We start from the raw sequence: 13209 nt of genomic DNA, 5'->3' as shown, positions 1-13209 counted from the left end.
TTATCAATCCTTCAGGTACATCTATAGTTAATCTCATAATTTATTAGGTCAATATCATATATTTGAGCAGTCTTATAGCCAGTACTTATATCATTCAATCAAAACTAACTAAAAACTTCAGCCATCATCCAAATGATCTATCAAGTGTACTTTGATGCTGTCAGGGCCCCTTGAAAAGAGAACGCCACAATTGCTGTGGTCAAGATACATTACACTTAGGATTGGTTCAGAATGGTGGAGTAGAAGGACATGCACTCATTTTCTCCTGCAAAAGCACCACAGTCACAACTAGCTGTTGAACAACCATTGACAGGAGGATGCTGGAACCCACCAAAAAAAGATACCACACATCCAAGGACAAAGGAGAAGCAAGGAGGCAGTAGGAGGGGAGCTATCAGGATAAAATCAAATCCTATGCCCATTGGGTGGGCAACCCACAAATGGAAAACAGTAATACCAAAGAAGTTATCACACTGTTGTGAAGGTTCTAGGCCCCACACAAGGCTCCCCAGCCTGGGAATCCAGAAAGGGACTGGGACCCAGTGAATCTGACTTTAAAGGCCAGAAAGAATTGATTACAGGACTTCCACAGCACTGGGGGAAACAGAGACTCCAACTCTTGGAGGACACAACAAAACCTTGTGCACACTAGGACCCAGGGGAAAGGAACAGTGACCCCACTGGAGACTGAGCCAGACCTACCTGTGAGTGTTTGAGGGTCTCCTGCAGAGGCTTGTGTTGGCAGAAGCCCTCCGCTGAAAGGATGGGGGCACTGGCAGCAGCAGTCCTGAGAGATGTGTGTTGGCATAAGTCCTCTTGGAGGTTGCCATTAGCCCTATCATAGAGCCTGTAGACTCCAGGACTGGGTCACATCAAGCCAAACCACTAACAGGGAGGGAGTACTGCCCTACCCATCAGCAGACAATTGGATTAAAATTTTACTGAGCACAGCCCTGCCCACCAGAGTAAGATCCAGTTTCCCCCAGAGCCAGTCCCTTCCATCAGGAAGCTTATACAAGGCCTCTTATCCTCAGCCACCAGAGGGCAGATGGAAGAAATAGGAATTACACTTCCGCAGCCTCCAGAACAAAAACCACAATCACAGAAAGCTAACCAAAATGGAAAAAAAAAAAAAAAAAAAAAAAAATAGAATTACATCCCAGATGAAGGAACAAGATATATCCCCAGAAAAACAACTAAATGAAGTGGAGATATGCAACGTTCCAGAAAAAGAAGTCAGAATAATGATAGCAAAGATAATCCAGGATCTCAGAAAAAGAATAGAGAAGATGCACAACATGTTTACCAAAGATCTAGAAGCACTAAAGAACAGAGATGAGCAATACACTAGAAAGAATCAATAGCAGAATAATTGAGGCTGAAGAACAGGTAAGTGACCTGAAACACAGAATAATCACTGCAAAACAGACTATAGAAAAAAAAAAAAAGAAAAGAAAAGAAATGAAGGTGCATTATACTTGGGCCACATGAAGCCAGAATTTGCCCTCCTTCTCTCCCTGACTGAATAAATCTTGTTCTATGGTGAGCCCTTAAATTGATTTTCTCTCTTGATGATGACCCCTCCTCTAGATTTTGCATAATTTTCTATCACATAACTCAGATCCAAGTTGAAAGGACACTCCTGTATCTCTAATAATTCTATCTTGACCTTTGCAGATAGGAGGAGCACCCTCCCAAAAACATTCAATGAGTTTATAACCATTCTCAATACACTAAAATAACCTTATAAATTTACTTGTTGACATGTTTACTGTCTGTTCTTCCCATAAAAGTATCTGGCACTTTACGGCAGCTCTCACTGTCTGCTGGGTTTTGTCTTTATACCCAGGACCACATACATAGGTAGCATAATATTTGTGCTTAGTAAGTCTTGGGGATGAAGAAAGAATAAATACACAAAACATGTTCTCCAGCCACAGGCTGAACAGAAGAAGGGCAGATTTCTTTGAAAAGGAGAAAAATACCTTTCTTGGAGGGAATTGTTTTCCCATGCTATTCCTCAGAAGATGCTACTAGACTTACTGTAACTTTTTAATGCTAGCACAACCGAACCAATCAAACCTGACCAAACCCTACTCAACTTAGTTTCATTGGGTAGCATTCAAGAAGGGCATATTTAGATATTATTCTCACCAGTCCTGGCATCCTGAAGCAATGTGCAATGAAAGTTATCGCATCCATGTTTTAGCACCTTGTTTCTGATTCCTTAGAGGTCCTAGGCTTGAGGACTTCTGTTTCCTGTTCTTCTCTCTCTATGCGGGGACATGCTGCTTCACCCTATTGAAGAGTGAAGGTTTGGCACTTCACCTGTCTTGCTGCAAAGGTTGTCTGCAAGCAAGAGGTGGGACCCTGGCTACTGTTCTCCCTTCACTGAGTAGAAGCCTGGGTCTGGACAACCTCCAGGGGCTGGGCAGAGAGGCTCAGGGGAGTGCTCTGCTTCTGGGAGCATACTGTGTGGGAGAGAAATAATGAGGGTTCAGATGCTATCTCTCTGCTATGAATAATTGGGAAGCTTCCAAAAACACCTGCCTGGGAGTTGACACTTGGGTTCCTTCCTGGTCCCACTGCAGCCCCAGAGAAGCTGAATACCCAGAAAAGCCACAAAACTACATTGCAGGTGGTCAGAGGGTGCCCACAGGGTAAGAACCTGGAACTCTGTCTTCTCTAAACTTACATGGGCGGTGACCTCAGTGTTTTCCCCTCTGACTTGGTTAAAACCATCTCCTTGAATTCCAAGTCCTGTTGTTATAGTCACCGTCTGCCCAGCGTTCAGTCCCCCTAGTATACATTCAGCCTCTGGGATATCTTTTCAAAATCATGCCTTCCACTTATTTCTTCTGTGCTTTCCTGGTGGCTCAGACGGTAAAGAATCCGCCTGCAATGCGGGAGACCTGGGTTCGAGCCCTGGATTTGGAAGACCCCCTAGAGGAGGGCATGGCAACTCACTCCAGTGCTCTTGCCTGGAGAATCCCCATGGACAGAAGTCCTCTGGGGATTCTCCAGGCCTAGCAGGCTACAGTCGGTGGGGTCGCAGAGTCGAACACGAGAGACTAACCACAACCATTTATTTCTAGGGCTGTGTAGTTTTGGATCATGCTGATATAACCATACTTTTTAAAATCAGGTAAAAGGATGATCCCGAGGTTGCTCGCTGGCTGGCAGCTGTGTGCACTCGCTCCTTCTCAGTACTTTTAAGCAGCCCGGGACGTCGTTTCCTGAGTCTGTGATTGGCGCACCGGCAGGGCGGTTTATCCTTCCAACCAAAGTGTTTCCGAATGCGCGCACCAACCCTTCTCCACTGTCCCCGCTGTCTCGTCAGCAGCACAGCTACTTGAGCGGCCCGGGGATATTTCCCTTGGTAAAAGCAGTAAGTTAAAAAACAAAACAAAACAAAACAGTAAGTTGCCCAGAAACCGCCGTGCGGCACAGAACTCACCTTCCAGTTCGACCGGAGCGCAGGGCGTGGGAAAACTCTCCACAATCGAACCCCTAAGTTCTCCCAGGACATCTTCCCCACCCCTGTTACCAGTGGCACTTTCTATCACAGAACACGTGTGCATGCAGTCGTTTTCCCGGTGGCTTGGGTGCTCCTCCTGCGTCCCTGCGCGGCTCCTTGCTCTCGGGCCGCGTTGCTTGGAGCCAGCGCAAGTTGCGGCGCTGGCATCCGTGTTTTGCGAATCGCGGTTGGAGAAAGCGCTGGTCAGCGTGGTTTCTCGAGCAAAGAGAGTCGCTATTCAGGACCAGCAGCGGGTTAGCCCCGCCTGCGACTTCTCAGTCGTAGAAAGTCGGGCTTTAACCTTGCTCTCGGGGTTTTTCAGTCTGAGCAAGCCGGGCTGGTCGGATTCCCTAGGGTAGCAAGACGCCCTTCATTGCGGCCTGCGAGTTTTCAGTCGTAGCAAATTCCAGTTTCAGAACAGCAAGTCCTGACTGGTGGTTCCTCGTTTGCGGTGCCGCCGAAGCTCCAAAGCCAAAGTTTGGGCCCGGTGGGCCGACCCCTCCCCTATGTGGTCGCTTTGTGGGATCTCGCAAAGCTGGTGTCTGCCTGATGCCTCTGGACGGTGGTGGAACGATGAGATTGGCCTCGTGTGATTGTAGCCCTTAGTGGCAGTGTGTGTGTGTCGCAAAATCCGACAGGACTCTTTGCGACACCATGGACTGTAGCCCGCCAGGCTTCTCCATCTATGGGATTGTCCAGGCAAGGATACTGGAGTGGGTTGCCATTTCCTACTCCAAGGGATCTTCCCAACCCAGGGATTGAACCTGTGTCTCCTGCATTGGCAGGTGGATTCTTTACTGCTGAGTCACCTGGGAAACCCTTAGTTTTGTTTACGTGGCCCAAACCGTTTTGTCCCCTAGGGGGATTTTCAAGCCTTATCTATATTTTATTTCCTTTCATCCCACATCATTCATCTCATTTTATCCCCTGCAACTCTGATCTTTCCTGAGAGTTAACACCCTCATTTCTCAGTCTCCGCTATTTTTAGTGCCTTGAAAGCTCCACAATGAATAGTTGCCTTTGAACACAACGCTGATGAACTCTGCCTGTCTGGCTGGGTCCCTGAAGCGGCCCTGTTAGAGCCTCTGTGTCAGCGTTTTGGAGGTTGCGGCCCTGGCCAGTACACTGGACCGCAGTTTTCTCAGAACTTGCAATTAGAGCCCAGTTGGCACTTTCTCAGGGTCGCAGCCCGTTGGCCATCCCCATCCTCAGAGCGAGTGGCCAGAAGCAATGTACTTGCTCAGAGCTGGTTTCAATTTGGCAAGTTCCACGTTAACCTCTGCTTCCCACTTCACTCTTGTACAAATCAACAAGTCTTATAAGCCGTAGTATGTCCTGCCCAGTGATTTTCAGCGTGGCCAACACTGATTTAGCAAGAGTGACAGCAATCATTTAATGGTAGTGTTATTAACCAGGGTTCTTGGCCTCTTTAATCAATAAAAATTGAAGAGAGGCTAGATGAGAAATTCAGGCAAGTCTTTACTGGGGCCCCCGCTGCTAAGTGGGAGCTAAGAACTTGCTTTCTCAAGGAGGTGGGGCAGCTGGTTCCTTATATGGGGTGAGGATAGGGGTGTGCCCAGGGGTTGGTGGATTGAGTGGTTTACCAACACCTTAGAGGGTGTCGTGGGCAAGGAGCGTGAGCAGTACCCTGCTCTTGCTCTCTGCTCTGTGTAAGTGGCAGGTGGGATTTTAGGTCTTTCTGTGTCTCCTTGTCCAGACTTTGCCCCAACTGGGCAGGCACGCGGTTCTTTTTAGTACCTTATAGTTTCTTTTATCTTGGTGCCTCTGGAGGAGACATTTTGTCCAGGTGCAAGCATTGCAGGACTGCAGCAAAGGGTCCCAGGTCTCAGGCCATCGCAGTAGACTATACCTATCCACGGTGTCTGCTGTCTGATCTTTGTAGAGTTAGCATCTCTGAACGGTTGGCTTGCAGAAATTCTTTTTCGGTATGGTTTGCTCTGCAATCGGTGCGATCGTGTTGTTTTGTTTTTACTTATATCTGCGCCTGAGGACGTATTCTCATTTGTGTTATTATAATGTAAGTGTAGTTTTCCACCGAGTCTCTGAGTCTGTCTGCGCTCAACGGTAACCCTCTGGGGCGCCCCTGGATCTTGCGCCGCCAGTGGAGGGTCCGGGAGCCAAGGTTGCGGGCTGTTCCAGCCGCCCAGCCGGGGGTTTCTCAGCCGCACTTCGGCCTGCAAGCGCCTAGCCGGCGCTTTCTCTTTGGCATCCACCCTCCCGGCACTAAAGGGAACTTGTCTCCCTCGCGTGGGCCCCAGGTCCCTTGTGCTGTCCCTTCTCGGCCCTCGCTCCGCTCGCTTCGTGCCGCCGGGTCAGCGTCGCGGCGCCGGGATTCGCCCCGACCTGGGGATCTAGTAACATCTAGTAACATTTCTGGGAGACAGACGGACTGCCCTTTTTCTGACACAAGGCGAGTCTGCTACCCGCTGGGTGTCTTGTTGGCGGTGGCACCTTTCCTTCCTCCAAATCCGATGTTTCTTGGCCGCTGACCGCTAGGGTCTCAGAGTTTCTCGGTGACTTTCCCGGCGCCTTTCCCGGCGCCAGGCGCCTCACCTCCCTAAGGAAAAGGGGATTTTCTACAGTATAGACGCCCTGTCCCGGGCTGATGTGGGGCGCCTAGTTAGAGCCACGTCCAGCACCGTCTCAACGCTCGGTGAATGTTAACTACAAGTCTTAGAATCGTTCTCCTACTGCGATTTCTCGGGGCCAAAATAGTCCCAGAAGATTGAACTCAGCGGTGATTGAAAATCTGTGCTCTCTTCCCCAGGCGCCGCCTAGGGTCTGGCACCCCACACTCCCCCTTCCTTCGCTGACAGGCCTCTCTGTGCCGCAGGTGTAGACGTGAGCGCTGTGACTCAGTTGTTACAAAGCTGCGACCCAGAGAAAGGGCCAGCTCGGCTCTGGCGGAAACTACGGAGAAAACACCGCCCCCCTGCACTTGCCCGAGGGCGATCGACAAAACGCTGCCGACCAGAGACCTAAGCGTGGCGGCACCCAGCAGGCGGGCACAGCGCAGGTCGCAACATTGTGTCCAAAGGCAGATGTCAGTTTTGGAGCTTTTCGAGGGTGCTGTCCCCTAGAAACTGAGAACCGAGTTTCAAAAGAGTTTGAAATCTTGAAAGATCCGGAGGTGCAGGGGATAAAATGGCATGAATAAAGTGAGGTGAAAAGAAATAAAACATAGATAGGCTGTGAAAACTCCCCTGATCGAGAAAACTGAATAAGGCACGTAAGCAAAACTAAATCGAATTTGTTCAAAACACACGGTTAATTTAACTCAGGCTATTCCTTACAAATGCCTTTGAAAGTGGTTTTTAAAAAACTGTTGTTATCTTCTTAAAACGAAGTAGGATAATCACTTTAACTAGTCCCCTGCTCCCTGGAAACCCCCAGCGTAATAACCAATCATTGTAAAGGTCAAACAGTTTCCTCGCGTTCACTTTATAGGCTGCCCTGAGACATCAAGGCTCTGGAGCTTCATACTAGTTTTGAATTTGAAATCTTCCCTTTTGAGAAGTTTGTTTCTTTTTCAATAAAATATTTATATCCAGTAAAGCTCTCTGAATTTTCTTTTAACAATTCTTGTTGTTAAAATAGGGTAGGAAGTAATCTGAAGCTGGCGAGTAACTGCAACTGGTACCCATGGAGCCCACTGCGCTCACTGATTTCTGACTGATCTGAGATCTCAGCTCTTCTCCCTTTGTGTTGAGTTCTCCAATTCTGTTGAGGGGCCTTTGTGGAAGCTTCTTGGTAATCAGTCTACTCTGTTCAAAAGGGGGATACCTCATGATTCTCTGTGTTTTTTGAAAACCGGCCTGGCAGTGTTGTGGCCTTAGGGGATGAACACAAAGATGGGTTCCACTTGGTACAAAACTGGAAATACGATCTCGTGCCTTTTGGGGGAAATGGGTCAACTACTGGATGATTTGTGAGGAAATAAAATTTCTATTTCAAGGCAAGACAATAAAATTTAACACAAAACTCTTTTTCCCTTCATGCGCCCCCCTTTCAGCCTCCCCTTTCCCTCCGAGTGTGCATCCTGTGATACACACCAGACGTCCTGAAAGAGGGGAATACCTGTTCCACAGCAGAGATATTTTCCCCTCTTTTTGTGACCCTAGCAATGCAACTTCTTAAAGATGACCATCCTTTCCCAACTCCATAGGGGGTCAGAGTGACAAACTGCTTGCTTTGTGTTTACTTGGACAATGTATCTTTGGTGAACTTTATGTAAAATGTCATTTTGTAGGCTTCTTTGTCTCAAAAATGCATATGACTACGCCTTGGGCTGCTAACAGGAGAAGAGTTCTCAGAGCTTCTAAGGCTCTATCTCCTGGGTTACAATCCTCAGTTTGACTTGAATCAAATTCTTTTTGGCTTCTTGATTGTTAACTGATTTCCTGTCAATATTTGCTTGGCATAGTTGGCAGGATATAAGAGACACCCAACAGAGGAAATCTGGACTCTACCGTGAACAGGTGCTTGGACACATGCCCCGCCCTTTGAGCCCAACTGGCTTCTCGGTATTCCTTTTCAGTATTTATCTTTTTGGTAAATTCTCCTGATATCCTGGCATCACTGCTTTAAATTTATAGTTTAAATGACATCCAAAGTTTCACTCAAGCTGTTTTCCTTGGGACTTGGCCTCCCAGGTGGGTACTGACATTTCCTACACTGGGACGGGGAGGCGGGGGGTGGGGGGTGGGGGTGGAGAGAACTAGCTTAATTGCCTTTTTGAATTTTTGGCTTAAGTTGGAACGACTGTGTATATGTGGTCTGAACAAACCGTTCGCTAGTGAGAGACAGTCGGCTCCGCTCCGAAGAAAAGGGACCCTTGTTCTTCCAGTCCACAAGGCGTTCTCAAGCGACTGAGAACCTAGCAGACGTGTTTGAAAAGGTCAGTCCTCATGAAGGGAGGCAGGGATCGCGCGTTCGAGCCGCCTGGGCTGCCACGGGCTTTGTCCGCGGCGCAGGGCCCGGGGCCGTCCGCGCCTTGCCTGCCCCCGGGACGACAGCTGACCCGCCGGGCTGGAAGCGCCAAGCCGGCCTAGGCCAGCCACGCCTCCCAGCTCCTCCAGGTCCAGCCGCCAGGCTGGCCGCAGCTGCCCTGCTCGCCTGCGCTGCGGAGCCAGTCTGCCTACCTGCCGTGCCGGCGGCCGCGAGTTCGAGGCCGCCTGGATGCCCAAACCAGACCCCAGGATGCAGGGCTTCTCGCTGGAAAGCGGAGCTGGCTCTTCTGCTGCTGGGCCTGCCGGAGCCGCATCGCCGTCAAGCTGGCCTTGCCGACTCCTGAGCCCATCTGCACTGTGCTGGCGACCTTCCCTGGCCTCTGCCGCCGCCACCGCCACCGCCCTGGCCCAGCCGCACAGCAGCCGCCAGAGGAGGGCGCGGGGCGGGGCGCGTGCAGCCTGCCCCGGAGCGAGCGCGCGCACTTGGAGATGCTCCCGTTGAACGTCGAGGTTTTCTCGCTCACCGCCTGGGACAAGCGGCTCGGCTGCCTGTTCTTGTGCTGGGAGCCTTCCAGGCGCCGCGCGCTGTTCTCTCCCACCGCAACGCCGTGGGCCTGGGCCAGAGGCGCAGCTTCTATTGATACATCGGCCTCCGCTCGCGCATCAACTGCAACATCTACCTCGACTAGGGCTACGACGTCAGCTCGGGCAAGCCCTCTAAACTGATACCGACGCCGCCTGGCGGGCGCTGCACCCCATATGGCGTTAAGTCCTGAGAACATCATCTTGTCTGGTCACAGCTTTTGGAAGCTCCTACCCCATGGTAGACCTGGCCTCCAGGTACGAGTGTGCAGCTGTAATTCTCCATTCGCCGCTGATGTGTGGATTGCGTGTGGCTTTTCCCGATACCAAGAAAACACACTGCTTTGATGCTTTCCCTAGCATTGACAGATATTTAAAGTCACCTCTCCCATACTTCCGCGGCACACAGGACGAGGTCATGGCCATGTACAAGCGCTTTCCCGGGGCCGTGGAGCCCCTCTGGGTCAAAGAGACCGAGGATAATGACATAGAGTTTTATATATACAATACCTAGAAAGTCTACTACAGTTCATATCTCACGAACTTCCTAATTCCTGAATATGACTTGATTTTACTTCATCAACTGTAAACGTGCTTCAACTGGATGGCTGTCACGGGCCTGATAACCACTAGGAAATGCCCAGCGTTTTGGGAGTCCTAATCAAAGACCTGAGGACATCTTGGTCTTTGGTATATAGAGGTTCTCCTAACTCACACATCATGTTAAACCGAACAGTTGTGATTTCCAGCTTTGTTGCCTTGTGGAATGGAAAGGAGAGCTGAGTGGGGGGATCGTTTTCTTGCGCTGTAAAAGGGATGCTCACACCCCTTTCTCCACCTTGCCCATCAGGTGGGAATCATTTATTGTAGAATTCAACCTCTCTCCACCAGTGTTATCAGTATTTGACCCACTGGATTCGTGGCTCTAATCCATTGTGAAGCTGTGGTAGTGTAACTGGAAACCATTGTGATGAAAATTCCTTTGCTAATTTTTGTTAACATGCTGATCTTTCCCCCACACAAATCAATTAAGGGGTAATTTATTGGAACACTTGTGAACAGCTTCACCAACTGGAATGATATAAATATAACTGGAGCCTTCTTATACAAAAGTAAATAGGATTTTTAAAGCATAAATTTATTACTAATCCACAGAGTTTTAATATTTTGATCATCTGATTAGTCTAACAAAGAATCTAGTGGACTGTAAAGTCCAGTCTGTGAAGTCCTCCTTGTAGGCTTCTTTAAAGTGCTGTACATATTTGCAGTTACATTGTGCATGGATTGTTAATGAGTAATTTTCTTTTGTCAGGCTTCAACAACAAAACTGCAAATTTATTTGTAATGTAAATGACTGAATACATTTTCTTAATATGTTTTACTCCTATATTTTGCTATTAAAAATGTTATAACATTTCTGAGACAAAAATTACAAGTTTATGCTTTGAAAAAATTACATAATTAAAATTTCACTAAATTTTTAGTTTAGGAGTTACTTGGGTTTGACACAGGAGTTGTGCCAATAAGCATCAGAAGTGTAAAAATACTAAAACTGCTACACTACTTGTACTGGTTGGGGTTTGGGTTTGAGGGAGTCTTTGGTTTTATTAAAATGGTTTTCTCCCCCCAAATTTGAAAGCCTTAAATTGCTGTCCAGTTGGATTAAGATGGATCGCCAGTTTGTATACTGTTGCTTGGATATGACACAGTAGTTGGTCATGGAATAAAGGATGCATGGATCAGAAAGAAATTTTAAAAGGAATTCTGAAAAAAAGAGTTTTATGCATGGTGAACAATGAATAAAAATAGATTGAATTCAATCAGGTGAATGAATTTTAATAGTGAAGTTGTACAAATCTAGAACTTGTCTTTTCCCTTATTAAGAGGACAAAGTTTTCTTGAAATACTGATCTTTTTTGATAAATAGCTTATAAACTTTCTTTACTAACTCTTATGCAATCTGTTGTAATTTTCTGTATTTGCCTTTGAAATCTTTTATTGTTGCTTTGGCTAAATGACTAAGTGGTGTTTCACAGTGACTATGATCCTACTTAGCCAAATGTTAAAAACCCATTTGATATCTTTGACAAGCTTTTTCAAATCAAATTCTGAATGAAGTTCTTTTGACCTCTGGTTAACTTTGGAATGCTCCAATGCATCCCTGAACATCTCAAAGAGAGATATTAAACTAATTAGGCTTATTTGGTATGCTAAATTACGTGGAAAATATTGTCAAATAATGATAAACCTTCTTAGGTTACAAATGTTCTAGAAATTATATGATCTTTCCTAAAATTTGAAATGTTGTGGTATGTTCTCAGTCATTTCCAGTTATTGTCTCAAAATGTTGTATGTCACAGAAATAGCCAAATTTCCTTGACAACTGTATTATAACCAGGTCTTTAGCTATATTTTTTTGTCTTTTGTCATTTGTAGTTATTATCTCACTCTGATGCTTTTACAAAAATCTATGTAGATGACTTGCTTTTATGCTTGTAAACTAAATTTGAGGAGCTTGGTGGGGTATAGTCCTTGCAGTCCCAAAGAGCCCAACAAGATAGCACATTTCTCATTCATAATCTCAAACCTTCCTATACTCTGATCCTAGATTTTTAATTTTTTTCCTTGAATTTCCTTTTCTTTGTGCTAGCTTGTCCTTGTCCCTAGGATTCCAAAGTTTAGCAGTCTTCTGGTTTCTTTTTTTTTTTTTTTTTGGTTTCTTTATCTGCTATTTCCATCCATTCTACACCCTATTCTGTTGAGCCTTCCCATCCCGTGTGAGCACAACCAGAGGAATAGTTTCAGTGGAAATCTCAGGGCTCCTAAGATGCTTAGGCTCTGCTTCCAGCATCACTGGAACTGGCAATGGTGGTTCCTGGGGCAGGAGCTGAGCTGTAATGCTTGGAAGTGTCCTGGACACTAGAGTGTCCGCGCTCAGTTCTCAGAGTCGGGTAACTCCGGCTGATGGTGAGATCCCTCATCAACAGATCTCCACAGAGTCCGCCTCTTCTGGGGTCTCCTCTTATGGACCCTTATGACTCTCAGGAGTGGGCTGTAGGCTGTTTCTGTGCACTGCGGCTGGATGCACTGCGTTCTGGGTCTGTGTCACTGACAGGGGCAATGCACAAACTCACAGAGACCAGAAAACAAATCTCACTCAAAGTCCTGGAGGTCCCAAGAGAGTAGACTCACCCTGGATAGGATCAGAAGGTGACACCTCCTGGCTCCCTCATCCTAGATCATCCTTTAAGCGTCCCCTCCACCCACTAGCTTCCCAGGTGGCACTAGTGGTAAAGAACCTGGCTGTCAATGCAGGAGACGTGGGTTTGATCGCTGGGTCGGGAAGATCCCCTGGAGAAGGGCACAGCAACCCACTCCAGCATTCTTGCTTAGAGAATCCCATGGACAGAGGAGCCTGGTGAGCTACAGTCCATAGAGTCGCAGAGTCAGACACGACTGAAGTGAACTTAGCCACCCCCACAACCCCCATGACCATTTCCCTGGCAGGACCTGTGCTCCAGCACTACCAGAGCGGTGCTCTGTGTCAGCTGGTCTGAGAGCTACGCACTGGAACAGAACTTCCAGGCCGTGAGCTGCAGGCCTGGGATTGCACAAAAGAGTGGCCAGCCTAAAGATCAGCAGATTCCAGACCCTGCCCGAGTCACCTCTCTTGGGATCATGCCTGCATGCATGCGTACTCAGGTCACTTCAGTCATGTCCAACTCTGTGACCCCATAGACTATAGCCCACTCCTCTGTCCATGGGATTATCCAGGCAAGATACTGTAGTGTGTTGCCATGACCTCTTGCAGGGGATCTTCCCTGTGTTTCCTGCTTTGCAGGGGATTCTTTACCACTGAGCCACCAAAGAAGCCCCCTTTTGGGGATCACCTAGACTTAAGTGGCAAACTGCTTTCCAGTCTTTACAAGTTTCTGAGTTAAGGCTCAGAAACCAGAGTACCTCCAGGTGAGGTACTGAGCCACCAGCCCCAGACTGGATGCCCACGACCTGCCAAAGGTGCCCGCGGGAGAGGTGGCCGTCAGTGATGAGGAGCCCCATTTCCACCTCCATGGCAGTCTCCCTCAGCAGGTGACACTGTTTCTTAGGATGAACAAGTGGAGCACCAGAACACAGATGGCT

At 47.8% G+C, this 13209-nt stretch overlaps 1 pseudogene; it reads left to right on the top strand.

Annotated features, from left to right (window-relative positions):
• Positions 1 to 8716: 8716 nt before the first annotated feature.
• Positions 8717 to 9627, top strand: LOC122683480 (annotated as a pseudogene).
• Positions 9628 to 13209: the final 3582 nt, after the last annotated feature.

The sequence above is a fragment of the Cervus elaphus genome, chromosome 25 (assembly GCF_910594005.1).
Source record: "Cervus elaphus chromosome 25, mCerEla1.1, whole genome shotgun sequence".
Taxonomy (NCBI): Eukaryota; Metazoa; Chordata; class Mammalia; order Artiodactyla; family Cervidae; genus Cervus; species Cervus elaphus.
Note: the sequence above shows the minus strand (reverse complement) of the source record. Positions and strands in the feature narration are given on the sequence as shown.